The sequence below is a fragment of the Panthera pardus genome, unplaced genomic scaffold, assembly GCF_024362965.1.
Source record: "Panthera pardus isolate Hobbes unplaced genomic scaffold, ASM2436296v1 HiC_scaffold_13, whole genome shotgun sequence".
Lineage (NCBI taxonomy): Eukaryota > Metazoa > Chordata > Mammalia > Carnivora > Felidae > Panthera > Panthera pardus.
In genome coordinates, this window is record NW_026526688.1 from 149,041,653 (window position 1) to 149,052,858 (window position 11,206).

Here is an 11,206-nt window from a genome sequence, read left to right on the forward strand (position 1 = left end):
CCTCTGTCTCTGTCTTGCTCTGCCCTTCCCCCACTTGTGCTGTCTCTCAACAATAAATAAAACATTAAAAAAATTATTTAAAAAAAATTTTCTAATTGAGGCAAAGACACTGAAATCAATCCCAGATGCTTCAATAAAATATAGGATAGGTGATCAATGCCAGGAGAACAATTAGAAACAAAAAAGCCTTAGAAATACAACAGGTAACCATCAGAGCTCTAATGTAGGCGGTCAGCATGTAACACCTCTATTTTAATCAGTTTACTGTAAATTCCTAGAGTCTTTAGGTCTAGGGGGCTCTATCAGTCAAGGTTCAGTCAGGAAAACAGAAAATTCACTAATTCCATCTACAGCTGATCTTGTTCGCTCTTCTATTCATCCATTCAGTTCAGTTTCACTTCATACAATATTAAATTTCATATAATAAATGAATTTCTGATTTCTAGAATTTTGGAATGGTTATTTTATATATCTTTCTCAACTCATTCCATTCTTATATTAACTTACCCTTTCATGTCTAAACACTTTTTTTCTCTGTCTACAATCTTTAGGTGCAAATCATCCTATTTTGTATAGTTGTTATCTCATGTGGTTTTCATGAATTAATCTTCAATAGGTACTGATCTCTGCAAACACTCACTGCACATGTCCTGGATTGTGAAAGCATCCATTCAGAATGTTTTTTTCTGACCTCCTTTGCTGCAGCTTAACGTGATCACCAATTTCATTATAATTTAACTTTTTTAGCCTGAAGTCACTGCACTCTACAGATAGTGTAAATTTTGATGCCTATTGTTAAGGCACTTACCTTTTTAAAAAATTTTTTTTAATTTTTTTTTAATGTTTATTTATTTTTGAGACAGAGAGAGACACAGCATGAGCAAGGAAGGGGCAGAGAGAGAGGGAGACACAGAATGTGAAGCAGGCTCCAGGCTCTGAGCTGTTAGCACAGAGCCTGACGCGGGGCTCGAACTCACGAACTGTGAGATCTTGACCTGAGCCGAAGTCGGACGCTTAACCGACTGAGCCACCCAGGCGCCCCAAAAGTTTTTTTTATTCTCCCCCAAAACCACTTTTTTATACTTCCTACAAGCATCTATTCATGGAATTTCCTTTTATTAAACCTAACAATCGGTGGATATCCTTTCGTGGTTTCATACTTGGCTGTGTATGTTGTTCTATGTTGTCTTTTCTTCAGGATGTATATGCATGCGATTGAAGCAGAAGTGGAAAAGCATGGAGTCCATTAAAATCAACTCAGTCCACTACACTGAATAGAACTCTTAATGTACATGTTTGGGAGAAGGAAATTCCTTTTAATTAATGATGTTTTAAAATTTTCTTGCACTATAGCCAAGAGTTGTTTTACATAGACACGTTAGAATTTGTTGAGGTTTTATCTGTGACCATGTCTAAGTTCAATTTTACAAAATTTTTCATCTGCACTTGAAAAGAATGTACATACTTCCTTTGAGCTCCCGAATTCAACTGATGAATCTTGTTACTTGTTTTGCCAAAATACTCAACTTCTGGAGCGCCTGGGTGGCTCAGTAGGTTGAACATCTGACTCTATGTATCAGCTTAGGTCTTGATCTAGTAGTCGAAAGATCATGCCCCACGTTGGGCTTTGCACTAACAACATGGAGCCTGCTTGGGATTCTTTCTCTCTCTCACTCCCTGCCCCTGCCCCACCCCCTCTCTCTCTCAAAATAAAAAAATGAATTTTTTAAAAAAATCAACTTTCAACTTTTGTTACAAAAACAATTTTCATACTAATTTATTGTTTGCTTGATTTACTGGTTTCCGAGGTATACTGAAATCTTACAATTTTTCTTATTTGTTAATTCTTAGTGAATTACTTCTATCCATAGAAATGTTTTTCTTTATTACATTTCATACTGTGCATCTTTTATTCTACTTTGATATTAATAGCATTACATTAATTTTCAGTTAGTACTGGCTAAATACAGACACATATATAAAACAATTCAAGGTCATTCTGTGTTAGTTATTTTCATTTTAAACAAAAATAAAAGGTGGATTAAACAATCTTTCTTAATAGATGAGTTTACTTGATTCATACTTAAATTAATGTAAAAGTAATACATTAAATGAAAATGAAAGCAACTACATTAAAATACTAGTTTGCACTTACCTGTAACAATTTAACATTTAATTACCATGTTTTTTCTCACCGCATTCTCTTTTTCCTGCCTTTTTATTAGAATGATCAAAATGTTTCTATTCTCTTGAACAGCCAATAAACGTTATACTGCACACATATTTTTCTCAACTCTAAGAAGGGCCTAGAAACAGTAACATCCCAGCAACAATGAGCACACCTACAACCCAGATCTTAATTTCTGTATATTACTCCTCAAAAATAGGAACCACGGCTTCCTGGACAAATGACTGATTTTAATTCAAGGCAAGAAAAACTACAAGATGAGCATGAATCATCTTGAAGTACATTAAACAATGGGAACACATCAAAAGGGTAGTGAGCAACTGGAGAGGGCTCCGATGAATCAAATCTGGAATAATTTGAGTGTAAAAAATTAATAATGATAGTTTTGGATTAAACTCCATAGGATAAATCAAATACCCATAAATCTATACTGACAGAAACAAAAATAAATAAAGGAAAGGGGAAGCTCTTCCTTATGTTCTAATTCCAATTAATAATTAATGGATACTAAAAATAGAGGGCAAAAGTATGATGACAAACAGGATATTTACACAGTTTCAAGGTATCTCCTCACAAAATACTTAATTTCAAAAGGAAAAATTGTAACTTTATAGTGCAGAAACCTGCAAACATCATCTTAATCAAGTGATCAGAGCTAATTTTACCATTAATGAGATACATTAACATCATATGAGTCATGAAAATCATAATGAAAAGAGCATATCACTTCTGTCATATTCTTGCCAAAAATGCACAACTGGAATTTAATCATAAAGAAACATCCAACAAACCTAAGCTGAAAGTCATTCTATAAAATAACTGGCCAATAACTCATCAACAGTGTTAAAATTAAGAAAGACAAAAACAAAACAAAACAACAACAAACACCCCAAAGAATTATCTCAGATTAAAAGAGACTAAGGAGGTATGATAACTAAATGCAACATATGATCCACGACTAGATACTGGTACAGGAAAAAATATATATACATATCAGCTTCTAGACACTTACACTTGTGGTCCATACACTTCTACCCTCCTTAATCCCCGCCCCCCCCCCACCCCCCGCACCGACCACAAAAAAATTAAGAGTCCTCTTCTAAAGGAAATGAAATAAACAGTCCAAGATGAAATAACGTAACCAGAATCAATGTACCACATACAAGTAAAGCCTTTTTCATTTTGACATTTATAGTACTTAGTAATGTGTAGTAATATACACATATTTAGCATAAAAGTCAACATCAGTCAAAAATAAAAATCTCAAATAAAAAAAAAAAACTAGCCAGTTAACAAGTCCTTCACTGGTGCAAAGAGATCCCTGTGAGTCAAAATGCATGCGCACACACGCACACACATACACACACACACACACACACACACACAGACCCTCAGGACACAGTGAAAAAGGATAACTTTAAAAAACGAAAGGTTAACTGTTTTAGCAAATATAGATATCCAAAATATTTCATCCATATAAATAAGATACTGTAAAACAGAACAGAAAAAAGGGAGGACTCATATATTTCACACCTCTTATGCCCCACCTCATATCTCTTCAGCCCATTTTTCTCCTCCAGTTTTTGCTGTGGCAAGGAGCTTCTGCACAGTTGTAACCTAACAGCATAGATCTCTTAGCTTCTGCACTATGACTTCTTTGGCACCACTGCATACTGCTGAAGAACCTCACCTAGCACTCACATGTATATAATTGCAGTATGTTCAGTAGGAGTGCTCGCCTATACTTCAGGTAGTCGGGTCCCGGCTGGATTAAGTCCCAATTGTTCACAGTGATGATCAGCTTGGTATTGTACTTTCCTCCTTTCTCTGGACTTTCCTGGTTTACCTTCCCCTGTTCCCTACTCCTATAACCCTTGGATTTCTCAAAATAAACTACTACATTCTGATCCTCATTTCAAGCTCTGTTTTCAAGGAGAACACAGACTGAGACAGTCTGTAACAGAACTGGAAATAAGAGCAGAGCCACAAAATAAGACTTGGGAATTGGACAATTAACTTGTAACTGGCAATAACAATCTCATTGCTGATGACATGAGCAATAACTATAACATGAGTGATAACTTCTAGAACTCAATGAAATCAACAACTTATGATTCACACAGGGGAGTAAAGAATTGGGAGATGGTAAAGTACTGATTTATGGACAGTATGGACACAATGGTAATTAAATAGTATATGGAGAGAAAATGGCTTTTGTTAACAGTTTTCTATGCCTTGTAAAAAAAATGACAGCGTCAGTTTAAATAAACATCAAATCAAAACATGCTGTCAAAGTCAGAAGTTCTCATTGGGAGTGTTTAGACTCTTTTCTTCTGAAGCAGCAGAAAAGCAGTTTAGAATTGCAAAGGTAGCAGAGCTACAAAGGAGACTCAACTCACAACTTCAACAGCCCTCCTGTGCGAGAGTCAGGACCTAGACAGAAAAAGAATGAAACCCTGGGAGACTTGGGGTGAGGGGAAAAAGCCTGAAAATACTGAATCTCCCAGATTCTTCTGGGTTCTGTTTCTGGGGGTAGGTTGGTAGAGAAATTTCTATCAGAGGACACAGTAAGGTTTCCACTCACCTAAAGCTATGACTTGCTCATTTTGGACTCCTCATATCAGTGGGACAATGGGCAAAGAAAATAGTTATTATTAGTGGGAACAACTAACTTTGACAATTACCCTGATTAGGATCACAGTTACATGGTAGGAAAAACAGATTTTTCCAAGACCCAGGAGATGTAGAGGAGTGCCTAAAATTCAGAGTGGTAGAAATCATTGCCTAATGATAACTCTTACGAGTTTACCTGCAGCAACCATGATCGAAGAATGCTAAGGTAACTTGGGGATGAAGGCTCATGTCATCCCATCAGACTAACAGTTCAGAACAGCCAAACTGCAGGCCCAGAGAGAAGGAAACAAGAAATTTGTAAAAGGGGAGGAGGATGATAGATACTTTATTATTCCTTCAGGGCCAGCTGCAGTAGCTAGGACCAAACCCTGTTCCCACTAATTCCCTTTGGTAAAGGGGAATGAACTTGGCCACCATATTGAAACACTGTAACTAACTGTACTCAATAGAGGGCACCAAGGGATATGCGCATTGCAAAATGTGGACTATAGTTATCACTCATTTTGCCCTACCTCACCTCTCCACTGCTTTCTACTCCCCAACCATCCTTCAGCCACTGCCATACTCAAACCAACTTCCTTAAAGAGATAACCAGACACTAGCCAGTGGTCCTGAACAATCTTGCTTTCTGCCCCGGAGTTTCTCTGATGTGACTGTGGGACGTCTATGAGCAGCTATGTTGACCACATGCATCCAAATACGGCAGAGAGTTACTGGCACCTTACACCAACCTTGACAAATGGGGGACAAGAGCCAATAATACATTCTCTCCTTCCTCTACTATTTTTTAGGTGGCCTAATTAATCTAAGAAGCATTCTACATACCACCTGAAATGGTCCCAGGAGGATAGAAACCAACTCACCACAGTACTGACCAGGCGGGTAACATACCCTGGTACTGACTTTCCCTCCTTCCTTATGTCACTTTCCTTGTCCTACACTCCTATTTCATGGAATCAGTTCTAGAAACAAAACACTAACATGCAAGTCCTTTTCTTAACTGCAGCTTTCTGGGGTAACTAAGCTAAGAGACACATTCTTAGAAGAGAAAAAAACACAGTGGCTGAAATTGAAATAGGTGAAAACAAAAGGTATGTTGGAACATAATATAAGGAAATCTCTTAGAATATATAAACAAAAAACAAAGATGACAGAAAATGTGAGAAATGAGATAAAGTGAGTTATTAATAAAGTAGAGGTCCAACTAAGATCAAATGAAGAAAAAAAGAACTGAGAAAATAAAAAGCAGCAAATTATTAGCAAACCAACACAATGAAGTTTTCCAGAACACAGACATGTATGTAATCTTCAAAAAGAAACAGCCAATGGAGAGCCAAGCTGGATGCATAAAATATTCATTACTATGAAATTTTAAACGAGGATAAATGGAAGATCCTAAAAGATTTGAGAGGAGGAAAATTTTGATGACCAGCAAAGGAATAGGAATTGCACTGCCATCAGCATATCATCAGCAACAAGAAATGCAAGAGGACAACATAACAATGTCTTTATATTCCAGAAGGAAATGGATTTTTAACATAGAATTTTACATCTCTCCAAATTAACTATCAAGTATTCAGAAAATAATATAATTTGAAATATTTTAGGAGTTACACTCATATCTTTCTGACGTCCATCAGGATATACTAGGTTATGCTGCAATAATCACTCAAAACTCTTCCAGGCTTAAACCAATAAAGGTGTATTTCTCTCTCATGTTATATGTCCACTGCAGTTATATTGAGAGTTCTGTGTCAAATAACCCTCATTCTAGAAACCAGACTGACAGAACTGCCACTATCTGGAACACTTCTAGTGACTCTCAGACAGGAAAAGAGGCTTTTCACTGAAAAGTTAAACTTGAAAGCAAGTTAACTTTTAGGCAGCAGAACTATACAAACCTACAGTGTGCCTAGAAGTTGGGTGGTATGTGCAGGGGAGAAAAATACATGCTATACAGCACTAATGACTATTATACTTTCTCAGGCAGTTATGTGAATTTACCTCAATAAAACAAAACTCTAATCCAAGGAACAAAAAAGAAACTGGAACCACCGAACGGTGGACTCACAGGGGAACTGCTGTGCCAAGTGTAGGCACCATCAAGTTGGAAAAGGATGACACATGGCTCGCAGAAGACTTAGTTAAAAATGAGTGAAAAAGACGACTGAGAAACTGGAAAAAAGTGAGGACATGATGAAGAAAATTATGGGGTGGGGGTGCTGAGGAGGAGGAGGAAGAAAAGAGGTGAAGAAAGAGGAAAAAGGAAGAAGGGAGAAAGATGGGGGCAGGGAAAGAAAAGAAATCCAATTAAAATTTACCCTAGGAATATTAACCATTCAGTAGCATGGGTGTCACAACATGGAACATGTAAAGAAGTAAACGGTATTATTTGGCTTTGGAGTAATAGTTGCAATATACAAAGCAAAGAAAACTGTATTTATTGACTGTTAAGAATCAAACTATAAAGACAGAAACTTTATGCTTACAAAGCAATACAAATGTCACTAACCTTGAAAATGTAAAAGCAGCAGCGTATTTTAGAGTAGTTAGGTAAAGGCAGGAGGTAAATGGAGGTAGAGAGGTAGGTGGAAGGATAGAAGAACCAATGTCCTGATCTTAAAAATGAAGACACAAGTGACACTGTCTCTTAAAAAAACAAAACAAAACAAAACAAAACAAAACAGTGGTTGCAGTTTCTCAGTGGAGAAACTGAGACTAAAAAACTGGAAGGATTTGAAAGGAAGTAAAAAGTTTTACAAGGGTTAGGTAAATTTATTCAACACACATACATTATCTAAACTTTAGAAGTCTTTTTGTTTTTCTTTTTAAGTTTGTTTATTTTGAAAGAGTGCCCCAGTGAGCAAGCAAGGGAGGGGCAGAGAGAGCGAATCCCAAGCAGGCTCCGCACTGTCAGCGCATCCAGAGCTGGACTTAGGGCCTGAACCCATGAACCGAGAGGTCATGACTTGAGCTGAAACCAAGAGCCAGACATTTAACCAACTTAGCCACCCAGGCACCCCTAAACTTTATAAATCTTCAAATAGCTACATATCATTATCTAGAGATGTGATAACCATCAGTAAAAACCAAAACTGAAATGGTTAAATAAGGCAGATTGTCAGAAGATACTTTTTCTTTTTTTTAATGTTTTTTTTATGTTTTTGAGAAAGAGAGACAGAGAGTGAGTGGGAGAGGGGCGAGGAGAGAAGGAGACACAAAATCCGAAGCAGGTTCCAGGCTCTGAGCTGTCAGCACAGAGCCCCATGCGGGGCTCAAACCCACGAACCATGAGATCATAACCTGAGCTGAAGTCAGGCTTAGCCAACTGAGCCACCCAGATGCCCCACTTCTTTTTCAATAAGCCCATATATACCATTTGATCTATCTAATCACAATTATAAATTCCCAGGATTTTGCTAAGTTGTGTTTATTTTTTTCCTTTCCCCAGTGAAATATTATCCTTGAAGTACTGGACAAGAATGTTTAGTTGTTAATCTGAACTATTCACTATGGTACTGGAAGTCCTAGCCAATAAGAAAATTATGTAAAAAAATAAATAAAATTTGGAACACAGGAGGAGAATTTGTCATCATTTGTGAGCAATGTGGTATTGAAGAAAATCAAACACAACAAATAAAAAATTATCACAGATTATTTTAAATTCTCTAGGATAACCAAATATAAGATCAGTATTAAAAATCTAAATATTGGGGCGCCTGGGTGGCTCAGTTAGTTAAGCAGCTGACTTCGGCTCAGGTCATGATCTCACGGTCCGTGAGTTCAAGCCCCGCGTCGGGCTCTGTGCTGACAGCTCAGAGCCTGGAGCCTGTTTCGGATTCTGTGTCTCCCTCTCTCTGACCCTCCCCTGTTCGTGCTCTGTCTCTCCCTGTCTCAAAAATAAATAAAACGTTAAAAAATAAAAAAAATAAAAAAATAAAAAAATCTAAATATTTCCTGAGAAAAAAAAAATCAATCATAAGGTATTGTAGAATTTGCCACAATAAACAGAAACACAAAATAAAGGATGATTTCTCAATGATAAATCATGTTGGAACAATTATGCAGTGAGATCTCAATACCATATTCTCACAAAAACAAATTTCAAATTGAATATTACATCTTTAAATGCAAAAAACAAAAAAAACCGAAACTTTAAAATTTAAAAATATGTAAAAAAAAACTTGAGACGAAAGCAGTAGAAAATCAAGAACTCATAAATAAACTACTTACATATTTAACTATATGAAAGATTTTAAACATTTATATGAAGGAAGATACCATAAACAAACAGAAAGCCTATCATTGGTAGAGAATACATACCACAAACCATTAACATTCATGTGTATTATTCATATGCATAAAGCATAATAAAAAAGTAAACTCATAAATATATGAGCAGAGACTGCAAAAAGACAATTGCCACAAAAAAAAATATAAATGGTTAAATGAATTATGAAAAGATGCTCAAACTTATAAATAATTATAGAAATACAAATTAATACAAAAATGAAAATAGTGTTTTTCTCTTGCTAGAATGGCAGGAATTTAATGGCTCTATATTTTCCAGTACTGATAAGAAAATATAGTAAATGGGCAAGTCTCAGAGACTGTGTAAACTATACAACTATTTGGAGAATGACTTGACAATACCTACGAAAATGTAAACTGACCAAATTGTATCATTCAGTATTTTTGAAAAATAGTATAAGTGTTAAAATACATGTGCAAGAATATCCATTACAGCACAGATGCAACAGCAACATTTAAAAGTTCTCTGCCCAAAGATAAGTAAATAGATAAAGACGTTTTGGTTCATCTATACACTAGAAAATATGAAGCTACTAAAAAGAAAAAGGGATGGCTGGGTGGCTCAGTCAGTTGAGCATCTGACTTTTGACTTCAGCTCGGTCATGATCCCAGGGTAGTAGGATCAAGTCCTGAGTCGGACTCCATGCTGAGCATGGCCCCTGCTTAGGATTCTGTCTCTCTCTTTTCCCCTCTCCCCCACTCGCTCCTCTCTCATTTTCTAAAATAAAATTTAAAAAAAAAATTTTTTTTTAAAGAAAAAAGGCAGTCAATATGCACTAACTCAGAAGTATGTTCATGATATACTGTTGAGTGCAAAGAAGCTATCTACAGAAGTATTTATTATTCTCTAACACAATAATCTTAAAACATAAGTATACAGATGATTACAGAAATATAGGGGGAAAAAAGCCTGGAATAATAAATAACAAACTGATAACACACTACCCATGGAAATGAGATTCGACTGGAAAGTGAGACTCCCATTTTATGTATTTTAATTTAGTATTTGTTCAAGGGGCATGCACTACTCTTATAATTTCAAGAGATAATTACAGTACTTTTTCTACAGTTATTGCTTTACATAAAAAAACCATTCCCAGCAAATAATTCCTGGCAATCTAGCTCTAACATAGCTTTTGAATACACTTTCAACTATAGTCCTCTCCCATGTTCCAACACTCCACCTTACATGTAGCATTTCTAAATCTCACCCATTTTCCCCAAACAATCCTGCTTCATCATCTGAATTTATACTCATATTCTTCTTGCTTATGTACTTTATCTCCATATAAGATTTAATCTCGGGGCGCCTGGGTGGCTGGCTCAGTCAGTTGAGCGTCCGACTTTGGCTCAGGTCATGATATCACCATTGGTAGGTTCGAGCCCCCGGTCGGACTCTGTGCTGACAGCCCAGAACCTGGAGGCTGCTTTGGATTCTGTGTCTCCCTCTCTCTCTGCTCCTCCCCGGCTCATTCTGTCTCTCTCTCTCTCAAAAATGAATAAACATTAAAAAAAAAAATTAAAAAAAAAAAAAAAGATTTAATCTCCTTGAGGGCAGAGATTGTCCTTTTATCTCCCAAAGTGTCCCACTGAAAATGTTTAATATGTTGTTAAATTGAATTAATGTAAATTTACAGATATGCTATATTGAACATACTTTGAAAATCTGCACTAGTTCATATGTGTTCACCATTTTTTAAGGGAAGCTCTAAGAAAACTAGACAGAAGTGTTTTTATAGGAGATAGTTCAAGACAGTGATACAGAAAAGATCCTCAATTGGCCTCCTCCCACAGACAAACCAAGTCTACGGCTACATATGTAATGATTTCCTCCAAGAGAGACCTGAAAACTACCTGAGTAACTCCCTCACATTGGGCAAATGAGAAAGAAGCGACATTAAGGCAGAGTGCAGACCCTAAGACCCAAGCTCGCCATAAGCCCCACCCCCAGTGCAGTGAACCACAACTGGGAGGGAATGCACAACCCTGAAGCTTCTTCCTGAGAAGCAAAGGGTTAGTCCCCCAAATTAGACACACCAACTTTTAAGACCCCCAAAACATATGCCTTGAAAG

At 36.6% G+C, this 11,206-nt stretch overlaps 1 protein-coding gene across 1 annotated transcript in view; it reads right to left on the bottom strand.

The window, feature by feature from the left end:
* LOC109278196 (UDP-glucuronosyltransferase 2A2-like) overlaps window positions 1–7,443 on the bottom strand; it is a 48,658-nt gene extending 41,215 nt beyond the window's left edge. The window contains exon 1 of the mRNA XM_019468321.2: window positions 7,335–7,443. The gene's annotated coding sequence lies outside the window, so the exon portion shown is untranslated. The remainder of the gene's footprint in view (window positions 1–7,334) is intronic.
* Between the last annotated feature and the right edge of the window lie 3,763 nt (window positions 7,444–11,206).